We start from the raw sequence: 10,917 nt of genomic DNA on the forward strand, positions 1-10,917 counted from the left end.
CCCCCCCCCCCCCCCCCCCCCCCCCCCCCCCCCCCCCCCCCACAAAAAAACCCGGGGGGGGGGGGGAGAAGATATAACAACTACAATTTCTTTGAAGGTGTTACAAAAAGCAAACGGAAAGGACATTCTTGGGTGGGAGGGGGGAGAGGGAGGAGGGAGGGAGGTTTCGGTGATGGCTCATAATAATCAACCACATTGTATATTGACAAAATAAAAAAAATTTTTTTTTTTAAAAAAAGAAGAATCTCCAGGAGAAAATCAAGATGGTGGAATAGATGGTCCCCAGCGTCACTCTCTCCCACAGATCAGACAATTTACTACTATTAAAAAGCAACGACAGCCAAGCTGAGGCTGCCAGAGCTCAGGGGAAGGGGAGGAGAGACCTACAGAGTTCATGAAGGTGGGAGAAACCACGATGAGAGAAACAAAGGATCGCTCCCACCATTTCGAGACCCAGTCACTTCCAGACTGGCCCTGGTGAGCGCACAGAGCAAGAGCTGGCAAATGCCATGGCCGTGCCCTTTGTATGCAGTTGCTTGGAGGCAGTAGGGGAGAAGAGGGCCTTGGTGGCCCCCAGGCCGGCAGCACCACTAACAGAGTTCCCATGGACCCACATAGGAGCGAGGGGCCACAGACAACTGAAAAAAGGAGCCACTCAAAGGCCAGTGAGTCATCGCAAAGGACTGGCACATGTACCATCTCATGGGAGGTGTTTGGAGTGTGGGGGTTGGGGGAGACGGGCCACCAGGGGAACACTGGGACACAGCACGGACAGCTGATCTGCATCCCAATCAGCGCAGGACCACTCAGTGGAGACTGGTCAGGAATACAGATCTGCAGGGGGAGCAGTTTGCTGAAAAGACTCAGGCCCAGACCAGAGTTTCCACACAGCCCGGGTGCACCTGACCTCACAAGACCCAGAAGTACTTACAAGGTCAACAATAAAAACCTGAGCTGCACAAAAAGCCTTCCCCAGGGAATCGGCAGCAAAGCAGCAATTTAGCTCAGCCACAGGGCTCAAGTGCTGGTCCCCACAGGAACTTTCCCCATTTTAGAAGTAAGCAAAAATCGGCAGCAAAGCAGCAATTTAGCTCAGCCACAGGGCTCAAGTGCTGGTCCCCACAGGAACTGTCCCCATTTTAGAAGTAAGCAAAGTGCTGGTCCCCACAGGAACTTTCCCCATTTTAGAAGTAAGCAAAAAGACAACAAATTAGTTCCAGTGCAGAGTTTCAGTGGTGGGAACAGTGAATAATCCAACACACAACTGAAAGGAAAAACAAAAAAACCCACAGACCAGAGACAAAGTTTGATATTAACTAGGAAAGGCCTAACACCACCAAAGAACACCTACAAAACCTAAAAGAGCTGCAAGGCCCCCAGGCTCCCGAGCCAGCATGGGGTGAGCTGAGGGCCTCAGCCACACACACATGACACCCACAACCAGGCCATGGGAGGAGCTGGCCGTGGGCCGTAGGCCAGACCCGCCCCCGCCCCCAAGCTCCACAACATCTTTGAATGTAAAAACTAATAATAATAAGTAAATAAGTTCAAAAAATAATAAAAATATAAGCAATAAAAAAAGTCTCTGGTTGTTTTCATTAAAAATGACAGTCTAACTTACAGATTCTTGGGCTACCTCCCTTCTTTGTAGGCTGTTTCTCATGTGCTGTCCACTACTGTTATTGTGTTGTGGGACAATCCCACCCTCCAAGTGCGACTTCAGTGAAACTTTCAGAACCTGTCACGAGAAGGGTCTGCATCAATAGAAGGCTGTTCGTCTAAGATGCAGCATGTGCTCCTCACCAGGCACCCGCGCGATTTCGCCCCCTTTGCATGGAGCAGGGGATCCGTTACCAGACTATGGGAACAGTAATGTCAAAGAGGCTCAAGCTTCAGGCCTCAGGTTTTCGGTCCCCGTATATCTATGAATTCCTCCCTGGTCTTCCTTATTACTTATTTGACATGAAAAACTCTGGCTTCTCCATCAGGTAGGATCCATTCCGAGCCCTTCGGTTAGGTGCTTAGGGCAGCAGATGCTCTTTTCTTCTGCTCGGTGCGGGGGAGGGGTTATGCTGTTCCCATATGACACTGAGCGGGACACATGCACTCGGCCCTGGAAGGTATGAAGACCTCACCTCCTGGGTCAGCCAATGGGAGTCACCGACTCAGTTTTTCCCTGGACAGCAATGCCCTAAGTGACACTGAGAAGCCCACAGAAGCATGGTCTGCTGGTCTCCCTGACTATTCAGGTAAGCGGCCTGCCGTCCTGCCTATGTTATTTTTTCTGGGTAACTGCTGCACCTGGAGCTCGCAGCAGCGCAGAAGCAACGGCACCAAGTCCGAGGCTTGGGCAGAGAGCTGGCCTGGGTCCGTTGCAGCAGCTCCGCAGCAGCAGGACAGCCCTGGGAGGCAGAGTTGAGTCACAGAGGAAACTGCACAAGCTAAATTTAAAACCCCTGCCTGACGAGTTGATGGGGTTGCTTTGTTATTTTCCTGGGAAGAAAATGCACCAAATAGAGAAAATGGCAGCGACACAGCGAATAATTTTATTGAGCTTAGAGTGTAATTATTAATCCTGTGGTTTTCAGATGGAATCCATTCCTATGGACAAGCAGAGAAAGCCTGGCAGAGGGGTGAATGTATAATACTCATCACAGCCTGAGGTCAACTGTCTACTTCAATAAAGGATGCAGTTCACTCGGAAACTGGGCTTAGTTTTGCTGCCATTTTTAGTAATCAAGACCCCGAGACCCACTAAACAATCAAACCTGGCCACTTAGAACATCTTTTTTACACTNCTTGGGTGGGAGGGGGGAGAGGGAGGAGGGAGGGAGGTTTCGGTGATGGCTCATAATAATCAACCACATTGTATATTGACAAAATAAAAAAAAATTTTTTTTTTAAAAAAAGAAGAATCTCCAGGAGAAAATCAAGATGGTGGAATAGATGGTCCCCAGCGTCACTCTCTCCCACAGATCAGACAATTTACTACTATTAAAAAGCAACGACAGCCAAGCTGAGGCTGCCAGAGCTCAGGGGAAGGGGAGGAGAGACCTACAGAGTTCATGAAGGTGGGAGAAACCACGATGAGAGAAACAAAGGATCGCTCCCACCATTTCGAGACCCAGTCACTTCCAGACTGGCCCTGGTGAGCGCACAGAGCAAGAGCTGGCAAATGCCATGGCCGTGCCCTTTGTATGCAGTTGCTTGGAGGCAGTAGGGGAGAAGAGGGCCTTGGTGGCCCCCAGGCCGGCAGCACCACTAACAGAGTTCCCATGGACCCACATAGGAGCGAGGGGCCACAGACAACTGAAAAAAGGAGCCACTCAAAGGCCAGTGAGTCATCGCAAAGGACTGGCACATGTACCATCTCATGGGAGGTGTTTGGAGTGTGGGGGTTGGGGGAGACGGGCCACCAGGGGAACACTGGGACACAGCACGGACAGCTGATCTGCATCCCAATCAGCGCAGGACCACTCAGTGGAGACTGGTCAGGAATACAGATCTGCAGGGGGAGCAGTTTGCTGAAAAGACTCAGGCCCAGACCAGAGTTTCCACACAGCCCGGGTGCACCTGACCTCACAAGACCCAGAAGTACTTACAAGGTCAACAATAAAAACCTGAGCTGCACAAAAAGCCTTCCCCAGGGAATCGGCAGCAAAGCAGCAATTTAGCTCAGCCACAGGGCTCAAGTGCTGGTCCCCACAGGAACTTTCCCCATTTTAGAAGTAAGCAAAAAGACAACAAATTAGTTCCAGTGCAGAGTTTCAGTGGTGGGAACAGTGAATAATCCAACACACAACTGAAAGGAAAAACAAAAAAACCCACAGACCAGAGACAAAGTTTGATATTAACTAGGAAAGGCCTAACACCACCAAAGAACACCTACAAAACCTAAAAGAGCTGCAAGGCCCCCAGGCTCCCGAGCCAGCATGGGGTGAGCTGAGGGCCTCAGCCACACACACATGACACCCACAACCAGGCCATGGGAGGAGCTGGCCGTGGGCCGTAGGCCAGACCCGCCCCCGCCCCCAAGCTCCACAACATCTTTGAATGTAAAAACTAATAATAATAAGTAAATAAGTTCAAAAAATAATAAAAATATAAGCAATAAAAAAAGTCTCTGGTTGTTTTCATTAAAAATGACAGTCTAACTTACAGATTCTTGGGCTACCTCCCTTCTTTGTAGGCTGTTTCTCATGTGCTGTCCACTACTGTTATTGTGTTGTGGGACAATCCCACCCTCCAAGTGCGACTTCAGTGAAACTTTCAGAACCTGTCACGAGAAGGGTCTGCATCAATAGAAGGCTGTTCGTCTAAGATGCAGTGTGTGCTCCTCACCAGGCACCCGCGCGATTTCGCCCCCTTTGCATGGAGCAGGGGATCCGTTACCAGACTATGGGAACAGTAATGTCAAAGAGGCTCAAGCTTCAGGCCTCAGGTTTTCGGTCCCCGTATATCTATGAATTCCTCCCTGGTCTTCCTTATTACTTATTTGACATGAAAAACTCTGGCTTCTCCATCAGGTAGGATCCATTCCGAGCCCTTCGGTTAGGTGCTTAGGGCAGCAGATGCTCTTTTCTTCTGCTCGGTGCGGGGGAGGGGTTATGCTGTTCCCATATGACACTGAGCGGGACACATGCACTCGGCCCTGGAAGGTATGAAGACCTCACCTCCTGGGTCAGCCAATGGGAGTCACCGACTCAGTTTTTCCCTGGACAGCAATGCCCTAAGTGACACTGAGAAGCCCACAGAAGCATGGTCTGCTGGTCTCCCTGACTATTCAGGTAAGCGGCCTGCCGTCCTGCCTATGTTATTTTTTCTGGGTAACTGCTGCACCTGGAGCTCGCAGCAGCGCAGAAGCAACGGCACCAAGTCCGAGGCTTGGGCAGAGAGCTGGCCTGGGTCCGTTGCAGCAGCTCCGCAGCAGCAGGACAGCCCTGGGAGGCAGAGTTGAGTCACAGAGGAAACTGCACAAGCTAAATTTAAAACCCCTGCCTGACGAGTTGATGGGGTTGCTTTGTTATTTTCCTGGGAAGAAAATGCACCAAATAGAGAAAATGGCAGCGACACAGCGAATAATTTTATTGAGCTTAGAGTGTAATTATTAATCCTGTGGTTTTCAGATGGAATCCATTCCTATGGACAAGCAGAGAAAGCCTGGCAGAGGGGTGAATGTATAATACTCATCACAGCCTGAGGTCAACTGTCTACTTCAATAAAGGATGCAGTTCACTCGGAAACTGGGCTTAGTTTTGCTGCCATTTTTAGTAATCAAGACCCCGAGACCCACTAAACAATCAAACCTGGCCACTTAGAACATCTTTTTTACACTTGTGTTCAATAGATGTCGAAGACAATTACCGATGTTTAATGTGGACAAGTCGGAACTCTATTCTCATATTTCATGCTTTTTTGAAGTGGCAATTAGAATTCTTACTTACGATAAGAAATGTTCAACATAGGGCCGGCCTGGTGGCGCACTGCGCTAGTGCGCCGCTTGAGAGTGCAGCGGCGCTCCCGCCGAGGGTTCGGATCCCGCATGCAGACCGGTTCCCGCTCACTGGCTGAGCGAGGTGTGGGAGCAACACCGAGGGTTGCGATCCCGTTGCCGGTCCCGGTCCGGTACGGGGGCAACACTGAGGGTTGCGTTCCGTTGCCGGACATGAAAAAAGACAAAAAAAAAAGAAATGTTCAACACAAATGAACATTTCTAACGAAAACACTGTCCATCAAGTGAGAAAAACATTCTTCCTTAGATATGAGCATGACTGAGTTGACAACGTGAAAACTCCTAAAACGCACTGCTGGGGAGATAGGCTGTGACCCCTGGACGAGCTTGCCACAGCTCGGCCTGGCCTCTGTGCAGGCTCCGCGGGGCTCTGTAGGGGGAACACAGCCCTGCTCCCCTCGGCTCACTCCTTCTGGTCCCCGATGCCGATCCTCCAGGCAGGATGCGAGAGAAATAAATGGTGCTGTAGACCTGCCAGAACCTTTGTCATGCTTGGTATTGACACGCATTCATTAAGCCTCCTCAAGAAAGACCCCATCCAGATCAATATTCATTTAACAAATATTTATGGAATTGTTCATCCTACCATGTGCAGGTATGGGTCTAGACGTTGGGTGTGAACAAGAGATGAAAGGTCCCTGCTTTCGTGGAGTTCACCTTCTAGCAGATGGACAGCAGGCGCCTAAACAGAAAAGCTGGGGGGGACAATTTACAGCAGATTGCATGCTGGGAAGGGATCTCAGCAAGACAAAACCATGAGGGGTGCGCGTGTTGGGGGCACTCGAGATAGGTGTCTAGTGAAGACCTTTCTATGAGGTGACATTTGAGTGGAGACTTGGATAATACCCTTCCCCTTTCAGAGAGAAAGCCAGCTGTGCAGAGGCCCGGCTGGGGTCCCGGGAGAACAGAAAGTGCAAAGGCCCTGCGGCGGGAACCAGCGAGCAGATCCACACAGAGGCCAAGCCAGCCTGGGCCGGGACGGGACGTGAGCAGTCGGGGCGGCGGGAGCAGAGCGGGAGGCGGGCTCCGCTCAGGCAAAGCCCATTAGGTCGCGGCCTGGAGTCAGGTTTTATTTTTAATCAGCTTTATTGAGAAAATTTACAGTCAATAAACTCACTAATTCTAAGTACGCGATTTGATGAGCTTGAGATGTGTGTAGGGCTGTGCGGCCACCACTGTGACCGTGACATCGCACACTTCCATCACCTTACGGAGCTCCCTCCTGCCCTGGGTGGTCATTCCCTCCCCCAGCCTGGTCCCGAGGGACCACTGGTACCTGCTTTCTGTCACTCAAGTTTTGCCTTTTCTAAATATATAAACGGGATCATGCAGTATGTAGTTGGTGTAGGCAGCCTTCGAAGTGGCTCCCGATGGTCCCTGCCTCTTGATAGTGGGGGACCCAGTGACTTGTAACAATTTGTCGAGTGTGACAAGGTATCCCAAGATTAGTTCATGAAAGACTGCAGCTCAGACCTGGCTGCCCTCGGGCTGGCTCAGCTGCCGTGTCGTGAGCCCCTGTGGTGAGAGGGCCACGGAACAAAAGCTGCGGGCCACAAGGACGCAGGCTCCGGTCCCCAGACGGTGAGCAGCTGGACCTGCCACCGTTGAACCTGGACATGACGTGTCCCTGGCTGACATCTGACTGCAGCTTTGTGAGAGACACTGACCCAGAAAAACAGAGATAATAAATGTCATTTTGAGCCACTTGTGATGACTTGTCACGTAGCAATGGATCACTAATACAGCCGTCTTGTGTTTCTGACCTCACTAGCCTAAGACTTTTGAGACTCATCTGTGTTGTTGCAGGTCCCAGTGGGTTATTTTTCATTGCTGAGCGTTGTTCCATCACATACATGTTATATCTCAATTTGGTTAACTACCCACCTGTGGATGGACATTTGCGTTATACCCAGGTTTTGGCTACTATGAATAAAGCTGCTTTGAACATTCAAGCACAAGTCTTTGTGTGGACACGTTTTACATTTCTTTCTTTCTTTTACTTTTTTCCTATCCCCAGGTGAACCAAAAGACCGTTTTTCATTTCTTTTGAATGCATGTGTATGTGTGGGATGACTGGATTTTAAGGTGGATGCATGCTTCACTTTACAGGACTCTGCCAATCTGTTTTCTGTTTTCCAAAGTGTCTGGACCATTTTGTGCTCCTACCAGCAAAGTCTGAGATGTGAAATTGCTCCACCTCCTCATCAATACTTGACATTGTAAGTCTTCAATCTTTGCCATTCTAGGCTGTGTGCAGGCATCTTGCTGTAGATTTCTTTTTTTTTTTAATACTGGCAAGGGATCTCAACCCTTGACTTGGTGTTGTCAGCACCACACTCTCCCAAGGGAGCCACGGGCCAGCCCTCGCTGTGGATTTTAAGTGCACTTTCTTGGTGACTGATGATGCTGCGTATCTTGATGTGATCGTGTGTATTGGTACATCTTTTGATGACGTGTCTGTTCCAGCCTTGAGGTTGTGGGTCTCTCTGTAATTGACTTGCAGGGGTTCTTTACATACCTTAGACTCCAGTCTTTGGTTGCCTAATTCATTTTCTTGACAGTATCTTTTATAGAGCCGGATTTCTTGATGAAACCGATTTTGTCACTTTTTCTTGGTGGTTCACACTCCACGTTGGTTGGCGGCCTGCAGCCTTTCCCAGGGAGGAAGCTGGAGCCATCACAGGGCTCCCTTCGCTCATGTCCCCCCTCTCAGCGCTTGCTGTCCTTGGGTGCTGATGAGCAGCAACTTGAGAACTGTTGTCCCACACATTTTGTTCAGTTTTTTAGTTGTTTCAGGGAGAAGGTAAATCTGTTTCTGTTACTCCATCTTGGCCAGAAGTAGAAATTTACCTTCATTTTTAAAAATATACTTATTTAAATAATAGCTTTATTGAGATATACTTCACACACCCTAAAACTGCCTTTGTTTTTAAAAGTTACCTTCTCTGGGCATCGAGCGCTGGCTCTTCCTGGGGACAGGTGAGCCACCTCTGCAGGCGCTGAAGTTTCAGAAGAGTCTGGACAGTCAAAGCACTCAGGGGCATCCACCCAGATGTCCCCATCCCACGTGCCAAGGTAGCAGCTTATCTCAGGCAGGACCCTGACCTTGGCATAACAAATCTACCTGGACTGAGATTCAATCATCTCTGAAGCTCAACAGCTCTAACTATTGAGACTTCGTTTTGGTTTCCAGTTTTTCCTCTTCTCCCACCGCAGGAGACAGAGGCCAAAGCAGCTCTGTCTTGAACTTCCTATGATCCCTCCGTCAGGTGATCATGCGACTTAACAACAGCCAGCCAGATCATTGGACTGTTCTCGCATCTCCTGCACCCTCCCAAACACTCATCTTTCTCAAAAGCCTGGATCATCGTACCTGCCACCGTTCTCCCAGCTCATCACTGAAAGTTTCACTGACGGGCTGCAACCCCGTGCGAGGCATCCACATGCCTCCCAGGACAGGCTCCTTGCTGCTGCTGGGCAGGGAGTCATCCACTTCCAAATGCCCATCTTCCCACCTGCTTTTTTCTCAGACACTGCTGGTGCCATCTGTGTCCTTTCGTGTCCTCCAGTAAGTAGACCGTGCAAAAGGTTTCTCGGGGGCTCGTGTCTATGAATGAGCAAGGGGGAGCGAGGAAGTGGAGGAGGGTTGAGAAGGCTCAGACCACGATCCTCGTCCAACATCTGTGAAAGGAAGGTCTCGGGAAGCAGACCCGGGCAGGGAGAACCCACTGCAGTGCAAATCTGACAAAGTTTCAGCCAACCCCGTGGAGGGGAACGGAGGGCCACGGGGCTGAGTGTGCTGGTGGACACGCCAGCTCTAAGCCCCCGCCATGCTCAGTCGCCGGCCAGCGGTGACCCAGAAAGAGAGAGGACGCAGCTCACACACTCGGCTGGGCGCTGGGGGCTGGCAGTGGGCTGCACCCTCACCGGTGGGTGCGAACGCCTCCTTGAGGGGAGGTTGCTACATGTCTCAGAATAGTAGCTTAGGTCCCAGCACCCTTCAAGGTGGCCAATGAAGTCGCATTTCTGAAGTGGACTCACGCGTACTGACGCGTTTGGTGTGCTCCGGTCCACAGCGGTTTACCGTTCTCTGATGCACGAGCGTCCTCACTTTGGCCAGTAGGAGCCCCTTTGGGTTGGTTAACGAATCCTCTGACACAATGCTAGAATCTTTGACAATTTCCTTGCTTTCTTTTGACAAGATGTCCCAGATCATCTCCCTCATGTCAGAAAACAGTCATTTTTCCAGGAAGCGATGGTTTCTTTTAGTGGCACATGGCGTGTAAGGACAGCAGTCTGGGCACAGAGAGTGCTCATTAGTACTGGATTGGTGATTGTTTCCAGACCAGCACAGACCAAGAGAATCACGGGCATTTAAGAAACTGTTTTAAATGACATGTAACAATTTTACATATTTATGGGGTACAGAGTGACGTTTCGATACATGTACACAATGTGCAATGACCAACTCAGGGTAATTAGCATATCCATCAGCTCAACCATAGGTCATTTCTTTGTATTAGGAACATTTGAAATCCTCTCTTCTGGCTATTTATTTATTTATTTTTATTTATTTATTTTTTAAAAAAGATGACCGGTAAGGGGATCTTAACCGTTGACTTGGTGTTGTCAGCACCACACTCACCCAGTGAGCAAACCGGCCATCCCTATATAGGATCCGAACCCGTGGCCTTGGTGTTGTCAGCACCGCACTCTCCCGAGTGAGCCATGGACCAGCCCTTCTTCTGGCTATTTAAAAACACACAGTAGGGCTGGCCCCGTGGCGCACTCGGGAGAGTGCAGTGCTTGGGTGCGCAGCGGCGCTCTGGCCGCAGGTTCGGATCCTATATAGGGCTGGCTGGTGCGCACGGTGCGGGCGACACCAAGCCAAGGGTTGCGATCCCCTTACCAGTCACAAAAAAAAAAAGACAAAAAATAAATAAATAAATAAAAACACACAGTAAATTATTGTTAATTACGGTCACCTCCTAGCACTACAGGACACTAGAACTTGCTCTTCCTATCTAGCTGTAGGTTCGTATCTGTTGACCAACCTTTCTCTCCCGCTCCCACCCTCCCCAGCCTGTAGTCGCCTGAATTGTACTGTCTACATCTACGAGCTCAACTCTTTTAGCTCTCACAGGTGAGTGTAACGTGTGGTACTCATCTCTCTGTGCCTGACTTACTCTACTGAGAGTGATGTCTGCAGGCTCACCCGTGTCGCGTTTCTGGCTGGGCAGTGCTCCACCATGTGCATATGTCACACTTCCCTTATCCATTTCAGCCGCTGATGAACGCTTGTGTGTGTGTAGATACATATCACGTTTCGTTTGCCCCTTCATCTGTTGAGGGATATTTAGGTCGTTTCCCCCCCCCCCAGCTATCATGAATAATACTTGCTATGA

Source organism: Galeopterus variegatus, unplaced genomic scaffold (assembly GCF_000696425.1).
Source record: "Galeopterus variegatus unplaced genomic scaffold, G_variegatus-3.0.2 Scaffold5075, whole genome shotgun sequence".
Classification (NCBI taxonomy): Eukaryota; Metazoa; Chordata; class Mammalia; order Dermoptera; family Cynocephalidae; genus Galeopterus; species Galeopterus variegatus.